The sequence below is a fragment of the Dipodomys spectabilis genome, unplaced genomic scaffold (genome assembly GCF_019054845.1).
Source record: "Dipodomys spectabilis isolate Male_0828 unplaced genomic scaffold, ASM1905484v1 ptg000089l, whole genome shotgun sequence".
Classification (NCBI taxonomy): Eukaryota; Metazoa; Chordata; class Mammalia; order Rodentia; family Heteromyidae; genus Dipodomys; species Dipodomys spectabilis.
This window is the reverse complement of record NW_024870766.1, coordinates 3,035-25,349: the sequence shown is the minus strand read 5'-3', so window position 1 is coordinate 25,349 and position 22,315 is coordinate 3,035. Positions and strand designations below refer to the sequence as shown.

At 38.0% G+C, this 22,315-nt stretch overlaps 1 pseudogene; it reads left to right on the top strand.

Annotated features, from left to right (window-relative positions):
* Window positions 1-244: 244 nt before the first annotated feature.
* Window positions 245-876, top strand: LOC122111792 (annotated as a pseudogene).
* The last annotated feature ends 21,439 nt before the right edge of the window (window positions 877-22,315 follow it).

The window sequence follows — 22,315 nt, the reverse complement described above, 5'->3', positions numbered from 1 at the left end:
ACAATCAGAAAGAATGAAAGATATTAATTTACTTACAAATATTGGAAAGCAGTTGGGTGAGTTGACCTAAATTTCTATCTTTTATAGTTGGGGATAAAGAAAAACTCCAAAATATTAAATAAAAAAACCCCCCAGAGATTGAGTGCTGCAAAATCACCTGGAAATTAAGTCACAAGACCTACTAGAGACTCTGGTGAAAGTAGGAGAAACTTCAGGATAGATGTAGAGTACATTCATCTTTATTATGGGTGCCAGAAGGGGAAAGTTCAGAATTTTTTTCAAAGGAATACTGGAACAGAGCCTGTTTTCTAGTTATACTCATGGGCTGGAGGAAGCTTACCTTTGAAGAGGAAGCTTATAAAAATGTGAATCATGAAGTAGTGGACTTTGAAGAACTGGATGACTATGCTTCTGCCTTTCAAGGTTAAGAGGTTGAGTTCTGTTGCTCAGGTGCCACCAAAAGAAAAAGCCAGGCATTGAAATTTGTTTGTGTTGACCAAGTTTAGTCTGTAGAGCTGGCCTTGCTAGAGGGGGCTAACATTCAACTTGCTTCCTTCCAAAGGAAGTGATAAGGCAAGCAATTATTTTATACTGATAAATTAATGGAGAACTGGAAGCCAAGGGTGAATTAAAATTTTATTGCTATTCATTATTTAGGTTGGGAGACATTTTATATGATAGGCAAGAATCTTACCCAGGGGAATGGTTGGAAAGAACATTTTTTGGCAGATGGGCACCATGTATCTGAGCAGACTGGTGAGAGCAATGTTGAGCAACATAATGTGGCCAGACAGAAAGCAACAGGAATTTTTAGAAAACAAGGCCATCTATGACCTGGAGAAAGACAATGTCACACTTAAACAGGGACTACAATGAAGAAATTCTATTTACTGAAAATCTCAACACCTATTATCAACTTGTTAATGTCAAGGTCTAGGAAAAAAAGTCTGTGCACATCATTTTTATTTTTCAGCTTGGCACATCCAATCAAGAGAGGATTTTGCTTTGTATCTGGGGTTTCAAAGCCTGTTCTTTCATGGAGATCACCTAGGGAGCTTTTGAATAACAGTCATTTGTATATCAAACCTTCTGAATCAAAATTTCTGGGTTCTGGCACTGTGGGAAGCTGTAGTTTGTTTTGTTCTCAGTTCTCCTGGTGGTTCTGATGCCACTGGTAGGGAGCCAGCTGTAGGAAACACCCGTCTGTAGTCATAGCTGTGGGAAAATCCTTATGGACCATGCAGATGACTATGTTTTATAACGGTTGACATTCCAGTCTCTCATGCTATACAAATGTTAGTTAGGTACCTGTAACTCTATGTGAAAACAATGCTTTTACTTACTACATAGTAAAAATTATATAACCAAGATTATGCCATTCATGGGGAGAATTAGAAGAATACAAATAAACAAACAAACCTTAGGTGCAGCTGAGACTGTTAAAAAATACTGGGATGAGTGATGAAATGTAGTATTTGGCCAACCTGTCAGGTGCTTTTAAAGTTCCATCCAGTGTGTGATACCTAAACTTTAGCCCTCTAGCAATTCTCATAAAGTGATACTGCCACTATTCTTATTATCTCTCATGCTTTTTTTCTTTCACAGTTTTTTGATACTAATTTTTCTTAGCCTTATGTCTTAAATAGGGAAATTAAGTCTCACTGTGCTTAAGTACCTTCTTCAAGTACCAAAAGCTTAAGACCTGAAACCAGAAAAATGATAAGGTCAGGTTTTAACCCATCTCAACCTGATGCTGAAAGTTATCTTTTTACTCTGCAAAAGCTTCCACATCTACTTATCTCTAGAAAGTTCTAATGAATTATTTCTAGGTAGTTCTAATTAATGGGTAGTAGTACATCAATGATTGTGCATGAATAAAGCTGAAATAGTCATTCTTCAACAAACAAATTAGAGAATCATATAATCATATAATTTACGGCTATAGAAGTAACCATCAAAAGAATGTCAACCTTAGAAATAATTAACAGAGGGCGGGGAAGGTGGCTCAGTGGTTGAGCGCTTGCCTTGCATGCATGAGGCCCTGGGTTCCATTCCTCAGCACCACATAAGCAAAAAGAAAAAAGCTGGAAGTGGCGCTGTGGCTCAAGTGGTAGAGCACTAGCCTTGAGCTGAAGAGCTGAGGGACAGCGCCCAGGCCCAGAGTTCAGGCCCCACGACCGGACCCCAAACAAACAAACAAAAAGAAATAATTAACAGAAGTGAGTTCTGATGTGGAAAACTGAAGTTCATATGGGTAGGACTAAGGTTTATTCTTTAGTGCTATAAATTATTCTGTATTTTTACTTTTTTTTGGGGGGGGGTCTGGGCGTGGGGCCTGAACTCGGGGCCTGGGTGCTGTCCCTCAGCTCTTCAGCTCAAGGCTAGTGCTCTACCACTTGAGCCACAGTGCCACTTCTGGCTTTTTTCTTGTTGCTTATGTGGTGCTGAGGAATTGAACCCAGGGCTTCATGCATTCAAGGCAAGTACTCTACCACTGAGCCACCTTCCCAGCCCCATGTATTATTACTTTTTTTTAACTAGGAAAAGTATTTGAGTTACCAGCCATATAAACTTGCACAAGTTAATCTCAAGGCCTCAGCCCCTTAGCTATAAAAGGGATGGTAACAGAGGTCTCCTCCTAGTTGGTGAGGGGATGAATGTCAATCACCACAGTGCTTGTGATATACTCAAGCAACCTGAGTTACAATTATATATAGAAGCTCTATCTTTCTAGTCCCTCCTTTAGGGTCCACTGCTTCCTCACTATAATTGACTGTCAGGAAGTTCAAGGTGCTATGTCAGCTTTTTTATTTCTTTACTGGTTTATCTGCAGTGAGGAGGATCTAACCAGAGCCTCATACCCACTAAGAAAGCACAGTATCACTGAATGCCATCCCTGACCTTTCAAGGGAATTTTTGTTGTATTGCAGTCACCAAATCCTGTGTATACTGCAAAATCCTGTTCATGATGAATGATCAATGTTATGTGATAGGCACAGGAGAATTTTCATGAAAATTTTCTGATAGAAACATGATAATTTTTATTTATTCTGTCTGGATACCTGTTCTGATAGTGTCAGCATTCTTTCTATTGTGTATAGACCTCTGAGGATATATAGTGTTTTAGTCTCTTCGGTGGCTGTAATAGAATGCCTGAGACTGGCCTATCTACAAGGCAAAAAGGCTTACTCCAGGCCTAGGAAATCTAAAAGTATAGTACCAGCATTGTACCTCACACACTATGAGAGATGCCCCTCATACTACTTCTGAAGATACATAAAAGACACCAAATCTGGGAGTGGTTTAGCTTTGTAATAGCCTATGCTTCTAATTCACCCTTTTTTCTGAGAAGGAGACTCACGCAAGGAAAGGGTTAATTCATTCATGGGAGCTGTACTATCTTGACCCGATCACTTTCCTGAGGCTCTACCTTTCAATACTGTCACACTGGAGACCACCAGACTTGGAAAACTACTGACTACATATATAAAAAAAAAAAAATATATATATATATATATATATATACTATATAGTATATATATAGTATATATAGTAATTTTGTAGAGTAAGAATATTTTGACTTCATTTAAACTTCAAAGTAGAAGTATAAAACTCCTATATGTATGTATATGTGAGCTATACATACCTATATATGTATATATATAACATAAACACAGAGAAAGGAATTAAAGAGAAGACAGAGAGAGAAAAAAAGAGAAGACAGAAGAGAGAGAAAATTTTTTTTCAAATTTTTTATTGTGATTAAATGGTTACATAATTTCCCAAATTTCACAGTATTGTGGGATAGTGATGCTTAGTTAAAGTCACAAACACATTCTAACTTTCATGGGGCAAATTGTCTATCATGATTTATAACATTTATGAGTTCTATGAGCTTTGCAATACAGTTATTTCTTCCACATTGGGTGATATGTACATTTCTTTTGTTTTGCCTAGCATAGACTATTTCCTCTTTCCTACTTGTTCCCTCCCTCCCATCACTGCCATTGAGTTGCTTAGTTCATTTGATCAATGTCCAGTGCAGCTGATGGGTCCCGCTGTTGTATGTTTTTCCCTGATTCCCTCTAGTTCTGTGTCATCCTCCTGGTTTCCCTCCTGTGTATACATATATACCATACATGGATCAGCAGCATGAAGTTATTTAGTAGTGATTCGACCAGATGAGTGGAAGTCCTTTGTTTCTTAAGTCTTGTTAATTTTGTCATATCACCTTCATTTTGGATTTAACAGGGAGACCATGTGCTGTTTGTCTCTTTGCTCTTGGCTTACCTCGCTCAACATGATTTCTCCTAGCTCCATCCATTTCCATGCCATTATTTTTATTTATTTATTTATTTATTTTTATTGTGAAAATACTGTACAGAGGGGTTACAATTACATGGGCAAGATAGCGAGTACATTTCTTATAAAGCATTGCAGCCTCCTCCTTTGTTTGCCCTGCAAATGCCATTATTTTGGAAGACAGTTAATTTTATGTCCAATTTTTTAATGTAGCTAAATGGACCACAACACTTTGTGGAAAGGAAAGAAAGATAAATGGATGTGTTTGCACATATGTGGTAGGGGAGAAAATGTGAAGTCAGTGGCTGGTGAACACGGAAGCCATCAGTTTACTTGGAATTCTTTATACCCCATGATATAGTTTGTGTACAATTAGAGAGTAATACAATGAATCTGTGAGAAGGAATTATTGAGGGTAGAGCTTGGAGGGGAAAATGAGGGGAAAGGAAAGGGTAATTCCAAGAAGCATCGTACGCATAACCTGATGTATGGAATTGTAATCTCTTTGTACAACAAAATAATAATAACAACACCAATGATGATGATGATGATAAGCAAAATCACTCGGGGTAGGGGCTGGGAGAGATGGAGAACGGAGGAAGGGGCCACAGCAATTAAGATGCATTGTACTTATAAACTAATTTGTTGAATGGTAATCCCTTTGTACAACTACTTAAAGATAATAAAATATAATTTAAAAAGAAAAGGAATTATTATTCATCTCAAGACTAACTTCATTTCCCAGACTAAGTCCCTTTCTTCTGTAGTTATACTTACTAATTCACCTCTTATTAAATCACCGAGCAATGCAAAGACATTTCTTATTGGAACTATTAGCACTCCTGTTGCCAATGAGAATGTCAGTTGAAACATTCATCATCATCTGAAATGGTGCACCAGGGATTTGGTAAGCACATTCCTCCTGGAAATTTCCAGACTTCAAAGGACTTGATAGTTGCACTTCCAGAGTCCCCAGAGTTTCTGCATTAGCTTTCAGGCGATGTGAGATGGTGTTCAGAGGGCAAAGGAAAAGAGGGACATAAAGCATCAAAGGAAATGTGGTGATCCAAAGTTCAGAGGCTGAACCTAAAGGGGCGTATCTGCAAACAAAAAGATGCTGGTAGGGAGAATAGGAGAAAAAACATCCATAAAACTTAAGAGGCCCGTTTCCAGGCAGTGCTTGTTTGCACACACACACAACCCAGCACTGCTCTTTCTGCCCAAAAGAATGTCATGAGGGAATGCTATACTGGAGACTGGTGGGTTTTAGAATGAGAGTGGAAATGAAAAGAGAAGAGAAGGAGAGGGGAGAAGCTCCTGAAAAGCATTGTTGGGTAAGACACTCTCCTGGGTGGAGAGATTTCAAAAGCTCCTAGATAAAACCTGGAATTTCCAAGTTCTGTGTCATGTCAGTGTCCCTTTGGAAGGTCTCTTTGCCAAAATAACTAATAAGAAAAAGTAACTATTAGTAGAGAGCCTAGACTTCTTGCAACATATTCATTGACCAAATATAAATCACATATATCTATATATGATATCATACCCTATAGATATAGATACCTATAACATATCATATTATACATATCATATTATACATCTATAGGGTATGATATCATATTATACCCTATAGATATATGTGATTTATATTTGGTAATCAATAGGTATAAGGGTATATATGCACTACCAGAATACTATATAGATAGGTAAAAATGAATAAATTACAACTTGGGTGAATTTCAAAAATGGCATTGAAATTATGTCAGTATGTTTTTCATTTTTTTCTTTTGTGCTGGTCCTGAGGCTTGAACTCAGAGCCTGGGCACTTTTCCTGAGCTTTGTTAGCTCAAAGTTAACGTTCTGCCACTTGAGCCACAGCACCACTATCAGCTTTTTGGTAGTTTATTGGAGATACGAGTCTCACAGACTTTCCTGCCAGAGTTGGTTTCAAACTGTGATTCTTAGATCTCAGGCTCCTGAGTCACTAGGATTACAGGAGTGAGCTACCAGTGTCCGGCTTTTATCAGCATTTTTCTCTTAAAAAGGAGCCAGATATATGGGACATGAAGGGATAATTTCATTTATACAAAGTGTAAAAGCCTGGAAAGCTAAGCTATAACAATTCATACTCGGGTCAGGAAAAGTATAAAGAAGAACAAGAAAAATTTTCCATAAAAGTTAAAATACTAGTTATTTATGAAGGAAAAAGTCTAGGTTTAAATTCAAGGAACAGATGAGGCTGAATAACAATACCAAAACCCAAACAATACAAACCAAAAATTAGTAAGGTGTACAGATGATGACTTATTTGTAAAGAAGGAACAGATATCATACTGCATATTACACACCTACATACTACTGACTTCAGGCTGCTGCCTTCTGAACTGCAATTCTATTTGGAAAGCCAATGGTGTTGTCCATTCAGCTAGCTTCCAAACTACTATACTCTGATAAAGTTTGAATTTTAAAATTTTTTCATGAAAAGTTTGCAAGATAATGAAGAAAATTGTCTGGCAGTAAGATGGCAAGTATTCCTACTGATTTTGTTTTCACTTTGGCCAATAATTTTCTTGGCTTAATTAAAAAATAACCTCGCTATTTTTCAATAATTATAGATACACATGTCACTGTAGGAAATATGGAAAGATTTTCACACCATTTCCCCCAATTGTACCTTCTAAAACTATAGAACAGCGTCATAACCTGCGGCTGATACTGATAATCACTGTAGTCTCTTTTTCAAGGCTATAATTCCATGGCAATTGATGTACCTCAGTTTGTTTAAACACACACACCCTGAAGGTCATCTAAGTTGTTTACAGTTCCAAGCCTTTTTGGATATAACTGATAGAAGATTCATATGTAGTGGTGCGTTTGGTGTTGAGGAAACTGCTAAGCTTTTTTCTAGATTGGTCATTAATCCAATGTTTCCGTTTGTCTAGCACCTTGCTAGCATTTTATATTGTCATTATTTGAGCCACTCTGACTGTGACATTGTATAGTGACAACTCTTATTATTTTCTTTGTTTTGATTTTTGAGATGGAATATGCTCAGGGTGATCTTAAATTTGTGAGCTCAAGTGATCCTCTTGTCTTAGCATCCTGAGTAGCTTGGGCTTCTAGGAATCTCTGATGCGGCAGTAGTTTTAATTTATATTTGTCTTGGTTAATTGTGGCAAACATCTTCTTATCCACAATCTACATATCGTCTTTGGTGGAATGTCTATGCATGTACCTTGGCTATTTTCCAGGTAGGTTGTTTATTTTATTGCTGGGTTTGAGAGCTTTTATGTGTTCTGCATATTAGCATGAAAAATATATAGTTCATGAATAGTTCCTTCAAGTTGTAGATTGCCTTTCACTGTTTTCATAATCTATTTTTCAGAGTGAAATTTTTAATTTGGATCAGATTTTTATGAATTAAGCTTTAGTACCAAGTCTAAGAAATCTTTACCTAACTATATATCACAATATTTTCTTCAATATCTTTCTTTTTGTGTGTGTGCCAGTTCTGGGGCTTGAACTTAGGACCTGGACACTATCCCTGAGCTTCTTTTGCTCAAGGCCTAACATTCTGCCATTTGAACCATAGCACCACTTCTGGCTTTTTCTGTTTATGTGGTACTGAGGAATTGAACCTAGGGCTTCATGCATGCTAGTCAAGCACTCTACCACTGAGCTACCTTCCCAACCTTCCAATTTATTTCTAAATATTTTATTGCTTTAGATCTTACATTTAGGTGAATGATTCACTTTGAGTTAAGCTTTTTTCTATAGGTCTGGAACTTGAGTCAAGGCACTTGTTTATTTGTCTGCTTTTTGCTTTTGGATATGCAGGTGCTCTAGCAGCATTTGTTGGAAAAGTTTTTCTTTTGTTAAATTGCCTTGTTTTAAAATGTGTTTGTTCTTTAATGGTTGTTAAAGGTTATATAACTTATCACAGTCTACTCATGTTACTTCACCTGTTTACATGTAGAAAACTTACCTACTTTTAAGCTTCTAGATGCTGAACACCCTGCAAGCTATGGACTTGAAATTGTTTCTACAGTAATCCTCAGGCACCGTGACTCGATTCAGCCAGGAAGAGCAGAACCACCAACCTTTCTTTCATTACTCACGACTCCAACACTGATTTAATTCTCAGCTTATCAAGGGTCAAAGCCCCTTCCTGTCTACAACTGCCTCTAGGGCCACCTCCCCATAAAGTGGTTGGTGTCCCAGGACTCAAGTTGTTGCGACTGTGCCTTGCTAATGGATTGCCCAGGACCATCCAGTCTCAATTGCTTCCTGCTAATGCTGCACAGCCAACCGGAAACTTCTGAAATTGGAAAGTTCCACCCGTCCATTATCCATTTCCTCCATACTTGGAAATGTTTTCTTATGTTTGTTTTATATAAAATTTCCAGAGTATCTATTGTACTTATTTGTTAGAGGGAAGGAAAGCAATAATATGTATGTTTTGAGGTTAATCATCTACTGTGGCATGGAGGAGAAATGATGCAGACACTGTGTGGTCAGAGGATATCACCCAAGGAAGAACTTAAGAGAACACTTAACGTTTCTCCATTGTGATCACTGAAAAGGTTCTTAGTCTAGAACCCCAAGCTAATGTTAATCTACTTTTTATATTTTCAAATCTGAGTCATGTTTCCCAGGAAATTTCAGATTCTTTTCTCTAAACTGATATTACTGATTGAGCTATCACTGGGTCTCAGAATCTGCTGTAACTATTACAGGTTTTTTTTCTCAGTGCCTAAGAAACTGCAGAACAAACATGAAAATGCACCAGACTTGTGTGTCTACTCCATTTATTTGAAAGTAATATAGCCAAAAGCACAGCCTTCCTATACAACATGAGTCTGCTTCTCCAGTTGGCAGTATTTAATAGCTGTTCTGAGATACAGTTGCAGAGAAACCTTTTTAAAATGTAGTTTTTGTTTTCAAACCTTGCAATTAAGTGCAAAAAAAATTGTACTCAACGAAAGGTAGGATGAGCAAGGCAAATCATAATATCCTATAGAGCTTTCTAACCTTTAAGACTAAGAGGATGGCGGGAGCCCATGGCTCATGCCTGTAATCCTAGTTAGGAAGCTGAGATCTGAGGATCACCGTTCAAAGCCAGCCCAGGCAGGGAAAGTCCTTGAGATTTATTTATTTATTTATTTATTTATTTATTTTTGGGTCCAGTCGTGGGGCCTGAAGTCTGGGCCTGGGCGCTGTCCCTCAGCTCTTCAGCTCAAGGCTAGTACTCTACCACTTGAGCCACAGCACCACCTCTGACTTTTTTTCTTTTTGCTTATGTGGTGTTGAGGACCTAGGGCCTCATGCATGCAAGGCAAGCGCTCAACCATTGAGCCACCTTCCCAGCCCCATCCTTGAGACTCTTATCTCCAATTAATCACCAGAAAACCAGAAGTGGAACTGTGGCTCAAGTGGTAGAGTCCTAGCCTTGAGCTGAAGAGCTGAGGGATAGTGCCCAGGCCCAGAGTTCAAGCCCCAAGACCGACAAAAAAGAAAAGAAAAGAAAAGAAAAGACTAGGACGATGAAGGTCCCTTTTACTGAAATTGGAAACAGGAAGACTTTCAGAAGGACTGGTAATTAATTCAGTATGTAAACTTTCAATGTGACATACATTGAAGTTGTCAATCAGGGTCTAGCAATTCTGGTATAGAGCTATAGGTTTGAAGACATCGGCATGTGGATTCAATCTAAACCTAAGTGTGTGTTTGAGTGATTCATTTAGGATGAAATCTAGAAGAAAAAACCAACAACACTGACTGTTGCAGTCTTATATTAAAATTTACTTCCTGGGTAGGAATTAAGTAATCAGTGCTTTATTTTTTGCTCAGAAGTCAAAGACAATGCTTTTAAGCAGTTACATTTTTTTCCCTCAGAAAACTGTTGAAGGACAGAAAGAACACTGCTGGAGGAATATCAATACCAAATTTCAAACTCTACTATAAAGCCATAGTAATCAAAACAGCTTGGTACTGGCACAAGAACAGACTTCAGGACCAATGGAATAGAATTGAAAACCCAGAAATGAACCTACAGACCTATAGCCATCTAATCTTCGATAAGGGAGCTAAAAAAATAGAATGGAAGAAAGACAGCCTCTTCAGTAAATGGTGCAGGAAAAATTGGTTAACTACTTGCAGAAAACTAAAGCTAGATCTTTATATGTCACCCTGCACCAGAATCAACTCCAAATGGATCAAAGACCTCGGAGTCAAAGCAGACACTCTGAAAACATTACAGGATGGAATAGGAGAAACCCTAGGACTCCTTGGCACAGGCCGAAATTTTCTGAATAGAGACCCGGAAACACAGCAAATCAAAGAAAGGTTGGACAAATGAGATTGCATGAAGCTGCAGAGCTTCTGCAGGGCAAAGGACATAGCTAGCAAGATCAATAGAAAGCCTAGGGATTGGGAGAAGATCTTCACTAGCCATACAACGGACAAGGGTCTCATATCTAAAATATACTTGGAACTCAAAAAATTAAACCCCCCAACAACAAATCCTCAAAGAAACAACTGCCCAATAAATAAGTGGGCTAAAGACTTAAAGAGAAACTTCTCTTAAGAGGAAAGAAGGATGGCCAATAGACACATGAAGAAATGCTCAACCTCTCTAGCCATAAAAGAAATGCAAATCAAAACAACATTGAGATACCACCTCACTCCAGTTAGAATGGCTAAAATCAAGAACTCTAATAACAAAAGATGCTGGAGAGGATGTGGCCAGAAGGGAACCTTACTGCATTGTTGGTGAGAGTGTAAACTTGTTCAACCACTTTGGAAAGTAGTATGGAGGTTCCTCAAAAGACTCCACATAGAGCTCCCCTATGACCTAGCAATCCCACTTTTGGGCATTTACCCAAATGTTTACAAACAAGCCCACACTACAGCTACCAGCACGACAATGTTTATTGCAGCACTATTTACTATAGCTAAGATATGGAACCAACCCAGATGCCCCTCAGTAGATGAATGGATCAAGAAAATGTGGTATATATACACAATGGAATTCTATGCCTCCATCAGAAAGAATGACATTGCCCCATTTGTTAGGAAATGGAAAGGCTTGGAAAAAATTATGTTAAGTGAAGTAAGCCAGGCCAAAAGAAATATAGGTCTCATGGTTTCCCTTATTTGCAATATCTAGTGTATGTCTGAGTCAAGCAGAAAAGTTCAGATAAGGTGATGTTAGGGAAATGAACCCTAAGATATGTATTCAAATGTTTTTTTCTTTCATGTGACTGTTTCTAACACATTTATAAGATTATTTCTTTGTTGCTTTGTATGTCCCTCCCCCACAGGATAGCCCTTGCTTTCACTGTATTTGATGTCGGTATAATTTGTGGAAGGGAAGGGGAAAAACAAATTGTTTAAATAGGGATACAGGTGGACCCGTTGCAACAATGAGATGTACAAGTCGTTATGTCAAAAAACGAACTTTACAACTTTGGTTGGGGGGGGGGGGCAGAGGGAGTGGGGAAGATTGGGTGGAGAGGTGGGGGAGGATAGGAAGGGATGGGAAGGGGAAACAAAGGAGGAGGCTACAATGCTTGATAAGAAATGTACTCATTATCTTGCTCATGTAATTGTAACCCCTCTGTACAGTATTTTCACAATACTGTTGAAGGAAAAGTATAATTAATGTTGGAAAAACATACATAGTGAGAACTTCAGAGTGAAGTTTTTGTGAAGATAGGACATTATGATATAATATTCCTATTAAAATAAAAATAAGACAATAATGTCACCCTGATGATTTCTATCCTAGTTTAAATATTTAAAAAATCAAAATAATATATGTACATAATACTATGTAAAATAATAAGAGTGAAAAGTGAGAAGTCATAGTTTTATGCATTTTTTACTAGCCTAAACCCATTCTGTATCATACAGTTATGTTAATGACAGTGACTTTAAGCAAAGAGGACATTTACTTCTTGTGTGTGCAAGCAGTTTGGAAAGATAGTACAGAATTTGCTGAACAATTGAAGGTGACTGTCCTGAAGTGATCCATCCCCAAGGACTGTCACCATGTGGATTCACTTCTCATCTTCACAAATTGCTTGTAGTCTCTTTCCCTGAAACTTCCACTCTGGAAGAACTTCTGCTGTTTTTTTTCTTTCCAGATTTGCTGCACAACTATCATATGGGGACTCCCCTCTGCTTGGGAATGGAGCTGCTATGCTTCTTTTTTTTAAATTTTTTTTTTTTTGTCGGTCATGGAGCCTGAACTCTGGGCCTGGGTGCAGTCCCTCAGCTCTTCAGCTCAAGGCTAGCACTGTACCACTTGAGCGACAGCACCACTTCCGGCTTTTTCTATTTATGTGGTCCTGAGGAATCAAACTCAGGGCCTCATGCATGCAAAGCAAGCACTCTACCACTGAGCCACCTTCCCAGCCTGGAGCTTCTATACTTCTGTTGCATTGTGAAAGAGAAAGGGAGAGGGGAGGAGACTGAGGAGAGGGAGAAAATAGGAAGGGAGAGGGAGGAGAAGGAGAAAAAAGAGAGGGAGAAATCAGAGAAGTGGCAGTTTGTGTCTTTACTAGGTTCATGGGTGTTGTCCCTTTGGTTTTCTCTCAGGTACTGTGCATTTTTCAGTTTAAAGACAACGCATAAATTAGGTGCTAATTCTAGCTACTGTAATGTACTGTACTGTAGCTATAATCCTTGCTACTCAAGAGACTGAGATCTGAGGATCACTGATAAAAGTTTGCCCAGGCATAAAAGTCCAGGAGACTCTTACCTGAAATTAACTACAAAAAGAGAGAGAAAAAGAAAAAGAAAGAAAAAGAAAGACAGACAGTCACAGAAAGAAAGAAAGAAAGAAAGAAAGAAAGAAAGAAAGAAAGAAAGAAAGAAAGAAAGAAAGAAAGAAAGAAAGAAAGAAAGAAAGAAAGAAAGAAAGAAAGAAAGAAAGAGAAAGGAAGGAAGGAAGGAAGGAAGAATGGAAGGAAGGAAGAGGAAGGAAGGAGAAAGAAAGAGAAAAAGAGAGAAAGAAAGAAAAGAAAAAAAGGAAAGAAGGCAGGCAGTCAGGCCACAAATGGAGCTGTGAGTCAAGTGGTAATCTACTAGCCTTGGGACAGTGCCCAGACTCTGAGTTAAAGCTCCAGGACTAGAATTAAAAACAATAACCTCCTTCCTCAAAAAAATAAAAGGATAGCACGTGCAGTGGGGAATATCATTATAAAAGTCTGATGTTGACCATTAGTTTTACCATGTTTATCGTGGCCAGCAGTTGTAGGAGTTGTAGGTTTGGGTTAGGTGGGGTGAAGAACAAAATGCAAACAACCACAAGGTTGCTTTAACTTGGCCAAAGGTGGGTTTCAAATAACTTAGACTGAAAATGAGGCAGCAATTAAAACATAAATTCATGACCACCCACTTCTTCGTGCAGTGGTATCATCTTCGAATTGTAATGCAACCATAAGTTGATGACATTATTTTAACCAGTAGACTAAGCATTTTAGTAGGGCAGTTATGTTGTCATAGAGCACATAATTAATAAAGCATGTGTGATACTGATAGTACTTTCACCAAGGAAGGAATGTGTGTCATCAGCGAGATTCAGGACAAGAAAATCTGATAGAAAACTGGTGGTGGGGGGAGTATATTAGAAGAAGGCTATGTGGAGAATGTAGTACTCTCCTAGAGGGTTAAGGAATCAACAGATATATGCAGGTGTCTCCTGGGAAAAGCTATTCTCATCATCAATTTTATTGATCAGTCAGGGACTAAGCAGAGCACCTATATCCATTTTGTGCCTGGAAAAGGCAGCCCATACGGGATTTTCATGTATAGGGTGAACACACCAGGTGCTAAATCACCTCATCTCTCGTATTGTAAGATCGTGGGTAGGAGCAATGGGATGGAATGTGGGGCTGAGGTTTGGAATGTGACACAGAGGTATCTTTTAAGTGGGAGTCCACTTGAGTTGAAATGGGATTTGGGATTGTAAGCCAGCGAAAGTGCCCAAATCTGTAGTGTTAGACCAACTGTCAATAGAAGAGTGCGCATCATGCATCTGCCCCGATTGGTGTGTGTGTGGGGGGGGGGTGGGGAGTGGATGCAAACCAAGTTTAAATGATCCTTTATCAAATGAATGGCTGTGCACGTATGGCATAAATGTGTTACTAATGAGGTCTACCAATGTTTATCTTCTGTCTTTCTCCTACCTTTATGGAATGAAGAAAGAAAATTTATCCATAATCTAAAACCATGGAAGAAAGAAACTTGTTTGGGAGTATACTTATTGGTAATTGGAAAGGGAAGTGCTTGAAATGACATTGACATGCCTCTTAGAAGTGATCCGGGACCTCTGCGGAAGAGAAAGTTCTTCAGGAATCCAATATGATGAATTTAAATAAGTGCAATGTGTGCTTTGGTGACTCCAGCGGTGTGTGCAACTCCGAAGGGAGTGGGAAGTACCTTAATGAGAACTTTATTATGGTTTTAGAATGTGCAGAGGCAAGGGTGATTTGGGTTTACGTTTTGGATACTGTGAGGCAAAAAATTCCCAGAGTTCTCTTTTGAAGATTACATTTTTTTGGGGTAATGGCACAATATTTTATAATAAATGTAGAGAAGGGACAGGCACTAAATTCTGTGTTGATTAGGTTAGCCACTGCTAAAATAACTGCCTGAAGTTGAGCCCAGTGCATATTTTTGTCATCCTTATCTAGAGGATATCTTGTCTAGAAGATAAAAACAGCAAAATTCCACTAAGCTTTATCATGTATGATGATTAAGAGTATTATTTGTGAAGTCTGTGAACACCTATGACTAGTCACTCACTTAATCCCAAGGGATTTTTCAGGTAGTTGAATGTGGTCTGTAGGACCTCCAGCATGCTGGCCTCTGGTCTCCTGGTCTGACAATGAGGAAAGATGCCCCTCAATGGAGCTGGAATATACCTCAGCCTCAGGTCTGGTTCCATCTTGTCTTAAAGAGGCCTTGGCAGCCATGTCACACTTGTAAATGCTGTTTTCATGACACATCTGCAGGCTCAAGTTCTTTCCAGGCTTCTAATTACTATTTTAATAGCAGATAACCCAGGGCTAAGACTGATATGGTGGGGTTTTTGTTTGTTTGTTTGGAATTTTTTTTTGTTTTGCACCTGTGGGGAAGTTTTAGCCATTATTGACTTCAGAAAACCTGAGAAAAGATTGTCAAAGTTTCCAATAAATGCACTTCTGAGAACATTGATCAGGGTCTACTGATTTTGGTTTGTAAACATAACTTTAAGGAATCATGGCCATCAGAATGACAGAAGTAGTATAAGATATTAGACTTGTTATTCTTTAATGAGAAGGTCAAATAACTCTTCTTGGATGTACTGAGATGTCATTGTGCTCTTGGAGATGATGGGTGTTGCTAAGATCATGTTGTAAGGATACTAGAAAAGCCATTGAAATACTCCATGAGAAGCCTGGGAAAAGTATATTATATTCCTATAAAGATGAAGGTAAAACGTAGGTGAGGAGCTGTTGAACAGAACATGTCCGCCAATGCAGAAGAGTAAAATATTTGCTAGCTGCTGACGGGCTAGAATCAATAATTTGGGTGATGGGAACTGGGTAGGGTATCTTTAATACACAGGAAGAGAGTGTTAAAGTTGAAAAAGAGTGTCAAAATAGAAATCTAGCTATTTCACTTTTTGAAGGCATCAATGCCAATGTGATTTTGCTGTTGAGTTAACTTCTCTTCAGAGGCTTTTACTATCTTCTCTTTATCTTTGGCAGTCTGGTATATCATAAGGAAACCACCTGGTTTTAAAAACTTCATCTAGCATTCCATACCATGTCACTGTGTCTATTGCTCTTGTTGCTTCTTCTTCTCCTTTCTTCTTTCTTCTTCCTTTTGTGCCATTGTCTTGGGACTTGAACTCAGGGCCTAGGTGTTGTTTCTGAGCTTTTTTTTTCTCTCTCTAAAGGCTCTACCATTTGGGCCACAGCTCTGCTTCTGACCTTTTTGGTGGTTAGTGGGAGATAAGTCTCATAGACTGGCTTCAAACCATGACCCTCACATCTTAGCCTCCTGAGGAGCTAGGATTACAGACATAAGCCACCAGCTCCTGGCATTCCTCTATTACTTTAAATTTCCCTCTTTTTATTCTATTTTCTCCACTTTCTGATTAGTTTTCTGATTAAATAGGAGATTTGCAGTATCATCTTATAGATGTCTTTTTAGATTTTTAAATTTTTAATTAATTTATTTTTATTTTGTATTTAGGAGCTATTTTCACTCTCCTCCAATCATTTTTTAAAATTTTTATTGTTGTTATAAAGGTGAAATACAGAGGGGTTACAGTTTTATAAGTTATGTAATGAGTACATTTCTTTTTGGACAATGTCACCTCCTCCCTCCCTTTTTTATACTAAAGGAATAGCAACACTTCTTACAACTTTTCTGTGTTCTGTAAGTGGCACTTTCCCTTCACATCTTGTTTTATGGATTAAAAAAAATAGAATTGGGTAGTTAGGTCTGACCTGGTCTTTTAATCTTTTCCTTTCTCCCTTTCTCGTGTGTGTGTGTGTGTGTGTGTGTGTGTGTGTGTGTGTGTGTGTGTGTGTGTGTGCGCGTAAGTGCACATAGAAATTTAGTTTTAAGGTAAGCATCTCAGGAAATATCCAAAAAGGTGCACAGGTTTTGAGTTGTGGATAAACCACATAATTGTGTCTTTGCTCATAGAGTTGATCTAGTTTGGATCCTGGCTGTTTCTGTATACGTTTCCAGCTTTGGTCAAGACACTGCCCTTTTCTACAGGGCAAGACTAGTTTACAGAGCAAGGACTCTGTCTCTTTGTTCTTCTGTCTGTCTACTCTTCCAGACTCAGAGCTCCACAGATAGAAGCCATCACTCCTCTTTCCTTTGAGTCCTCCATGCTTCCATGCTCAATTTCAACATTTCTGTCTCCTTCTCCTCAGCTCATAAAGACCCTGAGAGTAGAAACTCAACTTTCTTCCTCTCTGAATCTCATCAGACATTAAAATGTGTGGCACCTAAGAGTTTATCAAATGTTTGTTGAGTAAATAAATCTCAGTAGATACTGATTTCCCAGACCTGAAATTGTGGAACCCAAGGAAACTCAAACTTGAAACCCTTTCAAGTTGTTTCTTAAAACTCCAACTTCTGTCTACATCTCATAGTATGGAGGAAGGAAAAAGATCTATATGGTTAATGATGACAATGAAATAACTGAGGTTAACCATTTGTTAGATAGTTTTTACTTTATCTAAGTAGTCTTCATAATGATCTCTAGGACAAATCAGTTATTCAATGCAGTAGAGAAATATAATTTATTTAAACTGCATTCTTTTTCTGGATTAGACTGTTTATCTCATGAGAAAACTTATTTTTTTCAATCTTTTTGGCTTCCATGATTTTGATTTTCTTTTATTTCGACTGCAGGCCATTTATCATCTACAATTAAACTAGGTAAGAATTAATTACTGTGAAATTATTTATGAGTTGAGAATGAATACAGGCAGAATAAATCACAAAAGTATGTCCTCAGGCTTCAACTATGGTTTCAATTGTTACACTGATCATAATAATATGTGCTGCTTTCTTCTTTACACATCAATTTTTCATCATAGCACAATTGACTCAATAAGTCATAGTTTCCTAGAATTCTGATGTCACCAGCTAGAGATGTCCTGGTCAAATACTTCTTCCTATATATGAATTCAAATTTAACTAGATACAGTCTTCTAGAAACAGAAATTTCATGTGTGAGTTTGTCATGTTTTATGTGGAATGTACAATTGAGATGGACTTTATTTGAGCTCTAATAAACCTACAAGTCTCATTTTTCTTTCCATTCCCAACTCTGGATTGGGTTCTTATTAAAAAATTTGGATTATTATGATATCTTAACCAGTTAGTCTGCCTGACTTAGTTTTACTTTACCTGAGTTCTGTTCTCACACTTATAGTAGTGGGTATCAATTGGATAACTCTTAAACTCTTGCAATCAACTTGGGCATCTCTATAGAAGCAAGGATAGGCACTGATAGTAATTCATCCTCCCCTCCAAATGTCCAAGTGGTAGGAGGATAAGCACTCTCTGAGATGTATCTGAATAATTAAGATGGTGGCAGGTAGTTTCTTTAGTGTCATTATCAAATTGGTTCTAAGTATTGTGAAAATGTGAACTTTCTGGGTTTCATGGATATACACGAATTCTTGTAAATGGTAACAAGTCCACAGGTTTGTATTCTAGCTTTAAGTCATGGGCTATCTAATTTTTGGCCAGTTAATTTGAACTTCTCTAGGCCTTGTATATTGATATATGTAAATCGGAGAGACTCACTGGTCAGATTGTTGATTTTATAAAGAGAACTTTCTTGAAAATCTTCATATGACTCCAATTTAGATCTGATACATTTCTTTTTTTTTCATTTTACTTTATTTTATTTTTTATTTTATTTTTGTGAAGATACTGTACAGAGGGGTTACAATTACATGGGCAGGATAATGCGTACATTTCTTATCAAGCATTGCAGCCTCCTCCTTTGTTTACTCTTCACATCCCTTCCCAGTATCCCCCCCCCCGCCCCCCCCCGCCCGTCCCAGCCCCCCCCCCCCCCCCCCCCCCCCCCGCGCCCCGCACCAACGTTGTAAAGCTCGTTTTCCACATGACAACTTGTACTTCTCATTGTTGCAATGGGTCCACCTGTATCCTTAAACGACTTGTTTTTCCCCATCTCCTCCACAAGTTATACTGACATCAAATATAGTGAAAGCAGGGGTTATACTGTGGGGGAGGGACATATAAAGCAACAAAGAAATAATCTTATAAATGCATTAGAAACAAATGCATGAAAGAAAAAAACATTAAAATACATATCTAAGGGTTCATTTTCCTAACATCACATTATCTGACCTTTTCCGCTTGACTCAAACATATACTAGATATTGCAAATAAGGGAAACCATGGGACCTATGTTTCTTTGGGCCTGGCTTACTTCACTTAATATAATTTTTTCCAAGTTTTTCCATTTCCTAACAAATGGGGAAATGCCATTCTTTCTGATGGAGGCATAGAATTCCATTGTGTATATATACCACATTTTCTTGATCCATTCATCTACTGAGGGGCATCTGGGTTGGTTCCATATCTTAGCTATGGTAAATAATGCTGCAATAAACATAGTTGTGCTGGTAGCTTTAGTGTGGTCTTGTTTGTAAACATTTGGGTAAATGCCCAAAAGTGGGATTGCTGGGTCATAGGGGAGCTCTATGTGAAGTCTTTTGAGGAACCTCCATACTACTTTCCAAAGTGGTTGAACAAGTTTACATTCCCACCAACAATGAAGTAATGTTCCCTTCTGTCCACATTCCCTCCAGCATCTGTTGTTGTTAGAGTTCTTGATTATAGCCATTCTAACTGGAGTGAGGTGGTATCTCAATGTTGTTTTGATTTGCATTTCTTTTATGGCTAGGGAGGTTGAGCATTTCTTCATGTGTCTATTGGCCATCCTTCTTTCTTCTTCAGAGAAGTTTCTCTTTAAGTCTTTAGGCCACTTATTTATTGGGCAGTTGTTTCTTTGAGGATTTGTTGTTAGGGGATTTAATTTTTTGAGTTCCAAGAATATTTTAGATATGAGACCCTTGTCTGTTGTATGGCTAGTGAAGATCTTCTCCCAATCCATGGGCTTTTTATTGATCTTGCTAGCTATGTCCTTTGCCATGCAGAAGCTCTGCAACTTCATGCAATCCCATTTGTCCAACCTTTCTTTGATTTGTTGTGTTTCTGGGTCTCTATTCAGAAAATTTCGGCCTGTGCCAAGAAGACCTAGGGTTTCTCCTATTCCATCCTGTAATGTTTTCAGAGTGTCTGCTTTGACTTCAAGGTCTTTGATCCATTTGGAAGTTGATTCTGGTGCAGGGTGATATATAAGGATCTAGCTTTAGTTTTCTACAAGTAATTAACCAATTTTTCCAGCACCATTTACTGAAGAGGCTGTCTTTCTTCCATTCTATTGTTTTAGCTCCCTTATTGAAGATTAGATGGCTATAGGTCTGTAGGTTCATTTCTGGGTTTTTCAATTCTACTCCATTGGTCCTGAGGTCTGTTCTTATGCCAATACCAAGCTGTTTTGATTACTATGGCTTTATAGTAGAGTTTGAAATTTGGTATTGATATTCCTCCAGCAGTGTTCTTTCCGTTGAGGAGCGTTTTTGCTATTCGGGGTCTTTTATTGTTCCATATGAATTTTTGGATTTCCTCTTCTATTTCCTTGAAGAATGAGGTTGGAATTTTGATAGGTATTGCATTGAATTTGTAGATAGCCTTGGGAAGTATGGCCATTTTCAGGATGTTAATCTTTCCAATCAAGGAGCATGGGAGGTTTTGCCATTTTCTAAATTCTGTGTTGATTTCCTTTTTCAAGATTTTAAAGTTTTCATCATAGAGGTCCTTCACTTCTTTGGTTAAGTTAATTCCTAGGTAATTTATTTTTTGTGGGGCTATTACAAATGGAGTTGCTTTCCGAATATGAGCCACACTTTTCTCATTGTTGGCATACAGAAAAGCCATTGATTTTGGGGGTTTAATTTTATACTCTGCTACTTTGCCAAAGTTTTGAATCAGCTTGAGTAATTTGGGAGTGGAGTCTATGGGATTCTTTAAATACAAGATCATGTCATCTGCAAAGAGGGAGAGTTTTATTTCTTCTTTCCCTATTTGGATCCCCTTTATGTCTGCATCTTGTCTTATTGCTGTAGCTAGGCATTCTAATACTAGATTGAAGAGAAGTGGAGAGAGTGGACATCCTTGTCTTGTTCCTGAGTTAAGAGGAAATGGCTTTAGTTTTTCACCATTATGTATAATGCTGGCTGTAGGTTTGTCATATACAGCCTTTATTGTATTGAGGAATGTTCCATGGATTCCTAATTTTTCCAAAACCTTCATCATAAAGGGGTGTTGGATCTTGTCGAATGCTTTTTCTGCATCTATTGAGATAACCATGTGGTTCTTATTCTTGCTCCTGTTGATGTGATGAATAATATTAGTTGATTTGCGTATATTGAACCAGCTTTGCATCCCTGAAATGAATCCTGTTTGATCATGGTGTATGATTTTTTGGATGAATTGTTGAAGTCGATTGGCCAAAATTTTGTTGAGAAGTTTTGCATCAATGTTCATCAAAGAAATGGGTCTATAGTTCTCTTTCTTTGATGAGTCCCTGCCTGGTTTTGGAATGAGGGTTATAATAGCTTCATAGAATGTGTTTGGTAGTGAACTTTCTCTTTAAATTTCATTGAAGAGTTGGAGGAGTATTGGTGTGAGCTCTGCTTTGAAGGCCTTGTAAAATTCTGCTGTAAAACCATCTGGTCCTGGAGGTCTCTTATTGCTGTTTCTATTTCAATGCTTGATATGGGCCTGTTAAGCTGGTTTAACTCATCTTGGTTTAGTTTTGGCATGTCAATATTTGCTAGGAAACGGTCCATTTCTGTCAAGTTCTCCAACTTATTAGCATAAAGTTTTGAGAAGTATTCCCTTATAATGTTCTGAATCTTGGTTGTTTCCGTGGTGATGTTTCCATTCTCATCTCTGAGTTTATTAATTTGGGTGTGTTCTCTTCTTTTTCTGATAAGATTTGCTAAGACTCTGTCAATTTTGTTAATTTTTTCGAAGAACCAACTCTTTGTTTTGTTGATTCTTTCTATAGTTTTTTTGGATTCTAATTCATTTAATTCTGATTTAATTTTAATTATTTCTTTCCATCTACTGGATTGGCGTTTATCTTTCTGCTCTTTTTCAAGGAGGTTTAGATGTGTCATTAAATTGTTGGTTTCAGATCTCTCCAATTTGTTGATGTAGGAGCTCAGAGCTATGAACTTGCCTCTGAGTACTGCCTTTGCTGTGTCCCAGAGGATCTGGTAATTTGTGTGTTCATTTTTGTTGAATAGCATGAACATTTGAATTTCCTTTCTAATCTCTTCCATGACCCACTTGTGATTCAGCAGTGTGCTGTTCAGCCTCTATGTGT